Consider the following 12,693-nt stretch of genomic DNA (forward strand, 5'->3'; position numbering starts at 1 on the left):
ACGGACCGACCCTTGTAGCTGATTTCAGAGCCTTGATCACTCCAGAGCACGATAGACTGGTAACTGAGACTTTCGTGGTTCGAATCTTGCCTGGGGAGGAAACTTCTTTTTGTTCCTTATTGAAATTTATTCCCAATATTTTTCGATTGCTGGTAAAAATCATGTTCTGGGAATAATAAGTTAATTAAGTAGTAAAATATTGCTGCAATCGAAAAGTATTGGGAATAAATTTGAATAAGGAAAAAAAAAAAAAGTTTCCTTCCCAGGCAGGATTCGAACCACGAAAGTCTTAGTTACCAGTCTATCGTGCTCTGGAGTGAACAAGGCTCTGAAATCAGCCACAAGGGTGGGTCCGGTTTTTTTTTTGCCACTACTGTACGTTGTCAATAGATGACAATAGTAGTCCGCCGACAATATAAACTAAAAGACAATAAAGATGGCATATTCTATTGAAGGAAGTGTGTTTATTGTGCGTTATTATTCGATCACAGGTTCTTTCCTTGAAACGAAATTAGCAGGGAGGCAATACGGATCCCTATTACACCCAGTGGATGTTTTATGCGCCGTATCTAGTTTAAGGCTTATAGGGCTCTTCTTTTTTTTTTTTTTAAAAAAAAAAAAGGATACGAATTCTTTATGTAAATTTATTAATGATTTATTTCATAAAATATAATGTCGTGATGGAATTAATCAGTAACTTATTGGAATAATAAATAAAATTTAATTTATTAACCAAACATTTTTAATAGGAAGTGAAATATCTACAATAAAATTCTTAATATTTACCACTAATGCATACAATAAGATATTCACAGAGCTTGTGGAGCAACTTGATTACGTGAAACTAAAGCAGGGATATTTTCAGCAACGTGGGGTTACCTACAATGCGCCTGAAGTCAATGAAAACAATATAGTTATTTTGACAACCGAATTATCTCTGATGGTCTGTGTCCATCACGTTCGTCCGATTTTACTAGCCCTTATTTCTTCTTGTGAGGTTACCTTAACCTTGTCGCTATGTGAGCATTTTGCTCGCATTTTTAAAACATCTGCGTAAAGTGTTCATATATATATATATATATATATATATATATATATTGTATGTTTATTATCTGTGTAAAACTGGTAACGTCTCCTAGTACAATTTTCCCGCTCATTCTACCTCACTTTTGAGCCTTCCTGGAACAGGTGTTTATATTATATTCAACAATGATCGCTTCGATATATTTTTAACCAGTCTCGTTTCAGCTCTGTCACAAATGTGAGCATTTTTCTCATTGAGCGACAAACCATGTCATTAAAATGCTGTGCTGTGCGGTGTTTTCTAATTTATAAGCTGACATCTAGTAAAAGCATTTTGTGATCTGCAAGGGCTCTCCAGCACTGTGGAGTAACACCATGTCTGGCCGTAAAACGAGCGTGTCACAAAAATGATAGCGATAAATGACGGGTTAAAGATATGGCTTTCAATTATAGGCCCCAAACCCTGGAACAAATGAAGGACAACATCTCTAGGGAAATAAGGAACATCAACATAAGCGCAACATCGAAATGTGCCTACGGAGAACGGCGGTCACTTCCAGCACCTGATGTGACGTGTACGTGTTTCACCTGAACTAACTTTTCCTTCGTTAACTGCTTTCAGTTGTAGGCAAGATATTGGGTTCGGTTCTGTAAGAATCGTTCCGTATTTTCTGATTACACATTTCATAGTATTGAGTCCAGCTGACCAGATGACAATGTAGTCTCGCTACATGTGAGAATACTGAGTCCACGCAACATCGTTAGATGGGGATTATACAGTAACAGTCTTACTAATAAACCGTGTTTAGTTTTTATACGAGACTTATGCAGAGTTGGGACAGAAAACGTTACTCATAAACCATGCATAAGCCATGGATGTATAAACAGTCTGTAACTATACATGGGAATTGCTTTGCAGTAGTTATATACACGAAACCCCTTGTTTAAGCGTTGTAGCCTATATAGAGAAAAAATGGACGCCCCTCTAACAGTTGTTCTTATCGACTGTCATTTTATGATGATGGCTGCCTTGTAACCACAGAAGAACAAACCAAAGAGCACAGAATAATTACAATAATATTGCTGTAGCTTGTACTCTTTGACCAAAATATAGTGTGGTAATCGATTAGAGCCAGTTGTACTGTCGATACTTAACACGCCACACTAGAGCGCTCTACCGGATGCAATAGAGAACCTCAGATATTTTAATACCTTTCGTAATGAAGTAATGACGAAACTATGACGTAGCTGTGTAACAGTTATACTGTTATACACGACGTATGTAGTGATTATTAGTAAGGAATTTACACTCGACGTATAAACTCATTGTATAAGACAGTTAAACATCTATATATAGAGTTTTTATTAGTAATACCGTAATTAAACTATCTTGTCAACAGTATCTTAGATATTAAATTCTAAGTGCATTTCTTTGTATGATTTAATTTTAGGCCCACACAAATGTTATCAGATGATAGACATTAAGATACATGGATGATATGCGGAGACTGAGAAGAAGACAGAAAATAGAAAAGACTGGAGAATGTTGGGTTTACAGTGAAAGACTTGCTCTTGGACAGAACACTATGTATGAATGAATGAATGAATGAATGACACATAATTTTAAATTAGTAAATATATTTTGGTGTTCTCTAACAAGGTCCTCAAGCATTGTAGAAAAATTAATGATTGAGCTTGCTCTAGTATTTTCTACAAGTATGTTGCTTTATGCTTTTATGTTTGAGGACTCTCCGGTATCACAAGATGCCCCTCATAAGAGTATTATGTTGCCTTTTAAAAATATGTACATCATTCTGGTTCTTCGAACTTGACGGAAAGCACAGTAATCGCTATATCATATAAAACAACTACATAGGATCATACCGAAACTTCGCAGCACTAATATTACAAATAATTGCAGGTTGAAAAGAATGAAATGTGGTCAGAAACAGCTCCAGGAATAGAAAATATACGCAAATATCCTGTCTCCTCTGTCAAACGAGTGCTGTTTCTATGAGAATTGAAGCCGTAGTATGTATGTGATGCTCATTGGCCATCTTCAGTGACGAAATTAGAACATGGGAGCTCCAATTCTAAGACTTCTCATCGCGTGTTCGCGGGATAATATAAAATCCTTTAATGAAACGGTATTTGGTAGCAATGTATGAGAGGAGCTCGCTGGTTTTCACACCTGCATATGAACTGGGAAGATCAATTCGTTACGCTGGACCTCAGTAGCCTGGCAAGGACTAGAAGGTGACGGAGTCAAACTGGTGTTACGAGAACCGGTTCTCGGTTTCACCTGTAATTTACACAAAACTGATCCAGAGAAATAATCAATTTATGTATATTTATAACAGCAACGGTTTTCCCCGAGATGTAGCAAGCCACATACCGGACACAATATTAAGTAAGAAATATATAAAATATCCGCACAATGACCGTATCTGTTAAAAGTTAACATTAATAAAAGCAGAGAAAGAAAGCGAGGATGGAAGACAAAGAGGAAGAAAACAGATTAATAATTCCGGAGAAGATACAAAGAAAGAAGAGAACTGAAATGTAGAGAAATAACACAAGAAGAAAGAACAAATTGAAGGAGGAAGGACAGACTAACGGCAGGAATGATTGCAAAAAAGAAACAAGAGATAAAACAAAAGAAGGGAAGAAACAAAACGTAAACAAGGAAGAAATTAATTAGTGAAGAAGGAAAGGAACAAAAATAAAGAGGAAAGAAACTGATGAAGATGGAAAGAAAGGAACAAAAATTAAAGAAAATAGGAAGAAATAAATTAATGAAGAAGAAAAGAAAGGAACAAAAATTAAGAAAAGAGAAGAAACAAATTAGTGAAGAAGAAAAGAAAAAACAAAAAATAGAGAAAAAGGAAGAAACAAATGAGTGAAGAAGGAAAGAAAGGAATAATATTTAAGAAAAGAGGAAGAAACAAATTAGTGAAGAAGGAAAGGAACAAAAATTAAGAAAAGAGAAGTAACAAATTAGTGAAGAAGAAAAGGAAGGAACCAAATTTAAGAAAAGAGGAAGTAACTAATTAGTGAAAAGGAAAGAAAGGAACAAAATTTAAGAAAAGAGGAAGTAATAAATCAGTGAAGAAGGAAAGAAAGGAGCCAAATTTAAGAAAAGAGGAAGAAACAAATTAGTGAAGAAGGAAAGAAAGGAGCCAAATTTAAGAAAAGAGGAAGAAACAAATTAGTGAGGAAGGAAATAAAGGAACAAGAATTAAAAAAAAAATGTAGAAACAAATTAATGAAGAAGAAAAGAATAAAAATTAAACAAAAAAGGAGAAAAATTAGTGAAGAAGGAACGAAATAAACAAAATTAAAGAAAAAAGAAGAAATGAATTAGTAAAGAAGGAAAGAAAAAACAAAAAATAGAGAAAAAAGAACAAACAAATTAGTAAAGAAAGAAAGAAAGGAACAAATTTTAAGAAAAAAGGAAGAAATAAATTAATGAAGAAGGAAAGGAAGGAACCAAAATAAAACAAAAAATAGAAACAAATTAGTGAAGAAGAAAAGAAGAAACAAAAATGAAGAAAAGAGGAAGAAGCAAATTAGTGAAGAAGGAAATAAATGAACAAATATTAAAGAAAAAGGAAGAAACAAATTAGTGAAGGAGGAAAGAAACAAAATTAAAGAAACAGGAAGAAACAAATTAGTGAGGAAGGAAATAAAGAAAGTTAAAGAAAAAGGAAGAAACAAATTAGTGAAGAAGGAAAGAAAGGAAGAAAGAAAGAAAATAAACCAAAAGAAACAAATTAGTGAAGAGGAAAGAAAGAACAAATAAAGAGAAAGGAAGAAACAAATTATTCAAGAAGGAAATAAAGGAAAAACAACTAAAGAAAAAAGAGGAAGAAACAAATCAGTAAAGACGAAAGCAAATATAAGTAAAAAAAGAAGGAAACAAACTAGTGAAGGTAAGAAAGGAACAAAAAGTAAAGAAAAAAGAAGAAACGAATTAGTGACTAAAGAAAAGAACACAATTAAACAAAAAAGTAACAAATTAGTGAAGGAAAGGCGGAAATAAAATAGGAAGAAACAAATTAGTGAAGAAGAAAATACAGGAACAAAAAGTAAAGCACAGAGGAAGAAACAATTTAGTAAAGAACGAAAGAAATAAACACAGATAAAGTTAAAAATAAAGAGGAAATAAATTATTAATGACGAAGGATAGAAAGAATAATCCAAAATACAGTACGTACAGATCTCGGATTATATATCTGCCGGTCAGTGGCCGTTAAATTTCAATTGGCTTATCGTACTTCGTGGGCGTCAGAGTATTGAAAAGCATTACAACTTTCCTCCCCTCTCCTCACTTCCTCACCGTAAATGTGACGTTGCAGAGGGGCAGAGATAAAATTCGAGATCTGTAGCAATGAAGAAACAAGACAGTAACGAAGAGAGAAACAAAAATATAAACAATAAATCAAGAAACAACAAAATAAAGGGAAAAGAAAAGGGAATGAAGAAAATAAAGAGTGAGAATGAGAGAAAGAAAAATCAGAAGACCTAAATGAAGACAGATTATTCTTGTTTTATTATTATTATTATTATTATTATTATTATTATTATTTACTGGCTTTTAAGGAACCCGGAGGTTCATTGCCGCCCTCACATAAGCCCGCCATTGGTTCCTATCCTGAGCAAGATTAATCCAGTCTCTATCATCATATCCCACCTCCCTCACATCCATTTTAATATCTTCCCATCTACATCTCGGCCTCCCCAAAAGTCTTTTTCCCTCCGGTCTCCCAACTAACATTCTATATGCATTTCTGGATTCGCCCATACGTGCTACATGCCCTGGCCATCTCAAACGTCTGGATTTAATGTTCCTAATTGTCAGGTGAAAAATATAATGCGTGCAGCTCTGCCTTGTGTAACTTTCTCCATTCTCCTGTAACTCCATCCCTCTTAGCCCCAAATATTTTCCTAAGAACCTTATTCTCAAATACTCTTAATCTCTGTTCCTCTCTCAAAGTGAGAGTCCAAGTTTCACAACCATATTATTATTATTATTATCATTATTATTATTATTATTATTATTATTATTATTATTATTATTATTATTATTATTTGTTACCACAATCATCGTCATCATTACCAATGCAATATAATCAAGACTGGGAAATATGTAAGCATACGCGCAAGATATAAAGTAATAGTACATCAATCAAGGATTTATTCATCTTTTATGGTCATGACGCACAGCAGTGCAAGCAGAGCTGCAGAGATCGGAATGCTATCCCGGCAGGATTCGGCGGCGTCTAATGCATGACAAAGCAAAACCGGGCGCAGTTACGAAAATATGCGTTCATTGCTTAAGGTAGTGATTATCGGATATGTCACCTGCACCCAGAATTGTGTGGAGGGTGTCAGGAGCAAGTGAAGCATCCCGTGCTGCGAGGTCAGTGACCCAAACCGCAGCAAGCTCGTATATTACTGGTAGCACGCTGCAATTCTCACAATAAGAATCATTTTCTTATCAGTGCACTGTGGGAACATCACTTTACGGACGTCAAACATCTCGCCTACAGCCATCTCGGTAATGAACTACTTCTTAGCGCGTCGAACTTCGTGGAACTTTAACACAAAACGATTATTACACTACGCCATACGTGCTTCTGAATGCTACACCTACGTGTTTCTGAATACATGAATGGAAACAGACGAATTATCAGGTAAAAAATTTCCCTTTTGTCGTTAAAATTGCATCTCATGCGTTAGGTATATTGTGTGCGGTATAGAAGAATTTTACATTTCATTACCTACACACCAAAAGCTAATGACAAGAAGCACAGGTTCATCATCTCTTCAGTGTCCATGAAAAATACATACAGGTACTAACATATTAAGATGCATTTTATCACATCATGCAAAAAAATCGAATAAGTTAAATATTTTGTAAGTATAAAAAAAAAAAACTCAAGAAAACTTGGCAATAAAAATCAAGGGACAAAACTGAAGGAAATTTTATGAGTATTAATGGGTGAATTTCAACCCCAAATATGATGTAATTGACAACTGTAATGTGAGCTGAATTTGTAGGAAACACATGTTCAGAATTAGTCACAATAATAAAAAAAAAAGTAGTGTAGGGGGTAAATCCCGATTGGCATATATTACATGCATGTTGCTCATTAGTAGAGCTCGGTTTTAAGTACATGCAAAATGCACACTGCATGAAAAATAATTTAACATATGGAAACATGGTTTTTTTCGATTATCATGACAACGGTAAACATTTAATACGTATTTCGACGGACCAGTTTCAAAAGGGAAACAACTCAAAATTTAAATTTTTTAGATAACTGCATTTTAAAGTTTCATGCGCCGTGAAAAATTCAAGGATCATTCAAATTACTCCAAATTCTGTTAATGACGCTTCATATATATGTACTACAAGTTAGAGTGATGTTAATTGGATTTTTTATAGCAAGGGTGAAATTTTAAAATGCAGTTATCTCAAAATGTTAAATTCTGAGTTGCTTCCCTTTTGAACTGGCCCGTCGATTTGTTAGTGCATATCATTGTTTATTTTTAAGATTTATTTACATTCCATACATACTATATTTTTCTATTTCAGTATAAAAATTCCAGAAATGCATATAGAGTGTTACTTGGGAGGCCGGAGGGAATAAGACCTTTGGGGAGGCCGAGACGTAGATGGGAGGATAATATTAAAATGGATTTGAGGGAAGTGGGATATGATGATAGAGACTGGATTAATCTTGCTCAGGATAGGGACCGATGGCGGGCTTATGTGAAGTCGGCAATGAACCTCCGGGTTCCTTAAAAGCCATAAGTAAGTAAGTAAGTAAGTATAAAAATTGCATATTTTTTACATATTCTGATATATAGCATGTTCCCATACTTATGTTAAATTATTTTTCATGCAATATGCATTTTGCATAGAAATCTGGGCTATATATCTGCAGTGCTTGGGAAAAGTGACATAAGTCAGTTTTCACAAACCTTTTTTGATAATTTATTGACAACTTACACTGGTGTATGTCGATTTGATTTTTTTCTGTATGAATTATTGTAATGGGAGGAATACGTATGTATTTTTTTTTCAAGCGAACACATGTTCCGTAAGTTGTCAATAAATTATCAAAAAAGGTTTGTGGAAACTGATTTGTGTCACTTTTCCCGAGCACTACAGATAATCCTTTCATAATATAAAAAAATGGCACATTCAGCAATTCTCCGAAGTTTAATGAATGAGAAATGATTCACAACCAGTGAAAACGTGGCATTATGCTTAGTTCATTTCGCACTTCCAGTAAAATAATGACGTATGTCGAAAACCACACATTAGGCCTACTTTCGTAAATTATTTCAAACGTTGTTTTACTAGATGGAGGTATGGAATTCTAATAATAAAATGGCAAATTCTCAAAGGTTTTGGTACCTATTTATTAAAATATTTTTACAGCAGTATTTTACTAGGAAATAGCATATCTTTACAAACCACAATTTTCGAGTTACGACACTATTTTACTGGGAGTGCGATTTGTTTCAGTACCACGTGGGTCAATCTATCTGAAACAATAACAAAAATTGAAGCACAGTGTTCTCCACTGCAAAAGTTCTTGCCCTTAGTTCAAAATACTATTGATACTTTGAACCCTGAAACACACGGAATTACAAAAAAGTTTCTAAAAAATTCAATCAGTGCTTGCAAAATATTCTGAATACTATTCTGTTTGTAAGCTAGCAAAATTGTTACGTGATCAAGCAGCAGATTTAGAAGAAACACGGAATTCATCCCATCCACTTTTGACTTATTCCCGGCGTGATCAGAGATTTTCTTGTAAAGTTTCTACCTCGGGACTAGGAGAGATGGCGGCGCACAATTTCTAATCACTAAATTGTGCACAATATGCCTGGGTTAAATCCCAAATCTCTCCGCAGTGCATATGAAGAGAAGGCATATGTTGACAGTGATTCGTCCGTTGGATGGGGACGTTAAGCCTGGCGGCCTCCTTGGTGCCATTCGACAGGAGTAAGCTACGAGCCGGCACCGGGTTTCCCTTTCTCATTTCCTCACCTTCATCATCGTCCTCACCCAATCCCTACACTACACTTACACGAAAACTTACCATACACTCACCCTAGTACACGACATAACTCTTCACAGATACACATCATGCATAACATGCCCTGCCGAAGTGGTGTACAATTTGAAAATGGGCCACGGTCCTGCCATCTATCCTCGGTATGTGGAACCCTAATCACGAAAAGTAAAGTGTATAGGCATTAGACACACACACACACACACACACTTCTTGTGATGTGGAGAATTCATTCTGTTTTCTGATAGGCTAGAAGCTTCACCATGGAAAACATAAAGATAACATTCATAGTTTCCTTCAATTCTCAACTTTAATGTGGGCAAAAGATAGAAATTTTGTACTAATACAGTAAAACTCAAATTATGCAATGCACAACGTTTCACACAAATTTCAACAAATTGCGCATGCATTAAAAACTGTTCTTCTCCTCCCTTTCCCCTCCTCCTCCTCTCTTTCAGACACACATTGCACAGTATATAGATTTATACAGAGTGTTCGGAAAATCAGGATGCACAAGACGTGACAAATATATGAATCGAGAACGCAGAATTAGTAATGTAACTTCCTTCTCTAACTTGCAATTTTACCCAAAAGTCAAATGGAGCGCGTAATATTTCTGCAAGTTAACCTCGTCTTAATCAAATTTCGGTCTAATGCCTACACTACAACGAGTCTCCTTTGCTTTCTGGAATTGCTCTCATGATAGTAGAAAGGATTATTTTTATTGGTTATATAAATAGAGCGGGCATCTGGCGGGCCACGCACTACATTGTAGGAACACTATACTTCGTTCCATAATGTCTGACAGGCGACGTAAACATTTCCGGCAGAGGCGAGGAGAAGAATAACTGCTATTCAACCAATGGTAGAGGTCACATCCCACGCTTATCTTGAAGTTGGGCGGTCTGAAGCGTTATACCTCCGCCCAACGTCAAGATAAACCCGAAATGTGACCTCTGCCATTGGTTGAATAGCAGTTATCCTTCTCCTCTCCTCTGCCGGCAATGTTTACGTCGCCTGTCAGACATTATAGAACGCAGTAGCCTATACAAATTCACCAATGTTGGATCGGTATAATTTTCCTCACTGGTATACCAGCAGATCACCGTACTTACTCCGCTACATGCTTAGTTCTTGATCCTACCTCATTAGACAAGCAATAGCCTGTATTACCACATATTTCACTATTTTGCTAATGTATCCATTTGACTGACAGATGGCCTACTTATCGCGATACCTCCGTAACGAGTGATCGTGGAGTGTTACTATTACTTAATCAGTCGATATGTCCTCTAGCTAGTTTTGAACACCTGGTACACATATAGGCCTACATAATTAAAAAATACCCTATTTTTGGAGTCTATCGCGTGATCAGGGACACTTGACAGAAGCAGTTTAAACTCGAGTTCGTATACTTCACAAATCACTTATAATTCAAATAGAACTAATTCTCGTCTTATTTTTATTCTTTTTTATTTTAAGTTTATTTTATTTTATTTTTTGCTCGGCAGATAATTAAAATTTAAATCGAAAATTATAGTTGTAAGACACTGCGAAACCTTTAACATCCGAAGTATAATGTGAAACTAACATGCAAGTCTTCGTCAAGAGCTCATAGCTATGTTACTTTTTAAGTGTTAGAAATTACTCCTATTATTATTATTGGTCAAAACCACGGTTTCCAAAGTTTAACGTTATTTCTGCAGAAGGCACACATATGAACAGATCAGAAGTTAGGTTTTTCGACCCTGTTGCAGCTGTAGCATTTCAATTTGTTTCTCTTAAACTCTACATGAAAAATGGAAGGAAATATCTTCAACCAAGTCCTTACGCCATCTTTATGCATACGGATCTTATGTAATTGAGTCACTTGGTGATCCATTGCGGTCTCACGTAAAAATCTATTAGTAATCTTCTTTAATCTTTCTCTAATTCCGCTTTTCTTTCATAGCTAAATCTTTAAATAATACTTCTTGTCCCTTATTGCTTTGTCCAAATGCTACAGTGTATTAATTCTGTTTCATAATCGGTTAATTTTCTAGAACTGGAACTAGCTTTCACTATTGGATCAGTGTACAGTAGAGATGAGTTAATTAGACACTGCATAACTCGAATTACTCATAATTCGAATAAATGTTTATTCCCCTTTAAACTCCTATTTAACCCAATGTAAAAAATTCTCATTTAATATTAATTTTCGAAGCTTCCGTTTGGATAATTCGAAACCAGGACCTCAATCAATTCAACGAAAACTGTGTCCAATCTGAAATTGTAGCTGAAGTCCGAAAACATTTCTTGGTAAGCCTAATTTCGATTATTAATGATTCAAAGAGTTCAAATTCTAAAAAAACTACGTAGTGATCGACAGGTAGTGTAACACAAAAATGTCTTTGCTACTATTAACAGATTTCGTACTATTAACCAGTGACTGACCATGGGTAGGAGCAACACACGAATGTCCAACGCTATTGTTTACAGATGCATGAGCCTCTCTTTCCCTTTCTTCCCAATTCAATAACTTGGAAAAGAACAAATCTGTGGAAATCTCCATTATTTTATGTACCGAAATTAGTGTCTCACTAGCTCTTCTGCATTCACAATGTCGAAGCATGGAGCATACACAAGTTTAACGTTAGCAAAGAAACTTAGTTTTATTTTATTGGTAGTCTAATTTTTGTGTGGATATAGGTAAATATGACAGCAATTAAGGTAAATTATACTGTACATTCGTTACAGACTACGTAAACGAATGTACAGTTCCTTGATAAGAAATTTCTTACAAAATAATTTGCTGGTTAATTCGAATTTTGAATATTTAGATTTTTTAAATTCCCTTTAGAGTTCGAATTAAATATATTATGATCTCAGTATCTAATCTCTCTTGCTTTAATTCTTAGTAGATATTTTACTGTACTGATCCATTTTTCGATGTCATAAAATATAAAGGCGTTGGAAAACTTAACATAGAGTTTTTTTAATTACTTTACTAAAAGGTATTAACTGTTCTGATTTTACAGAACGAGTCAAACCTAATGGACCGACACTCTTGCCGACTTTCGGCACTCCAGTCTGAAAAGCAGATCACCAGACCACCAACGCACTCCAAATTTTGAAGTTGGCGACAAATGACTGGCGACCGACACCAAAACAGGCTCCTACGATATGGGACCTTCAGCTTCCCTTTTTAAAAAGCAAATTATTTTTATCACTCTTGGCATGGTTTAAACCCGTGGATACTATGTCAAGAATCGTAAATAGTAGAATGCCAAAGACGGCTTAGTGTTATATACCTAGTTGTATCCCTGTTTCCTATACAATTTAGTAAGTCTATAATTATATCTATTAAAAATGTAACTTGTGATCAACGTTCATTTGCCTTTGATATGAAATTAAATACATAATTCTAACAATCTTTATTTCTGAACAAGGTAGGACAATGAACCTACATGTCTAAGTGTGGTGAGACGCATAATCACTTAACGAGATGTATGACTGGTCGTGATCTCGATATAACTTTAATCATTCAAAATACTCCTGCAACAGTAGATTTAAGAAATAATGAAATGTTTCTCCATGG

This window comes from Periplaneta americana, chromosome 8 (genome assembly GCF_040183065.1).
Source record: "Periplaneta americana isolate PAMFEO1 chromosome 8, P.americana_PAMFEO1_priV1, whole genome shotgun sequence".
Classification (NCBI taxonomy): Eukaryota; Metazoa; Arthropoda; class Insecta; order Blattodea; family Blattidae; genus Periplaneta; species Periplaneta americana.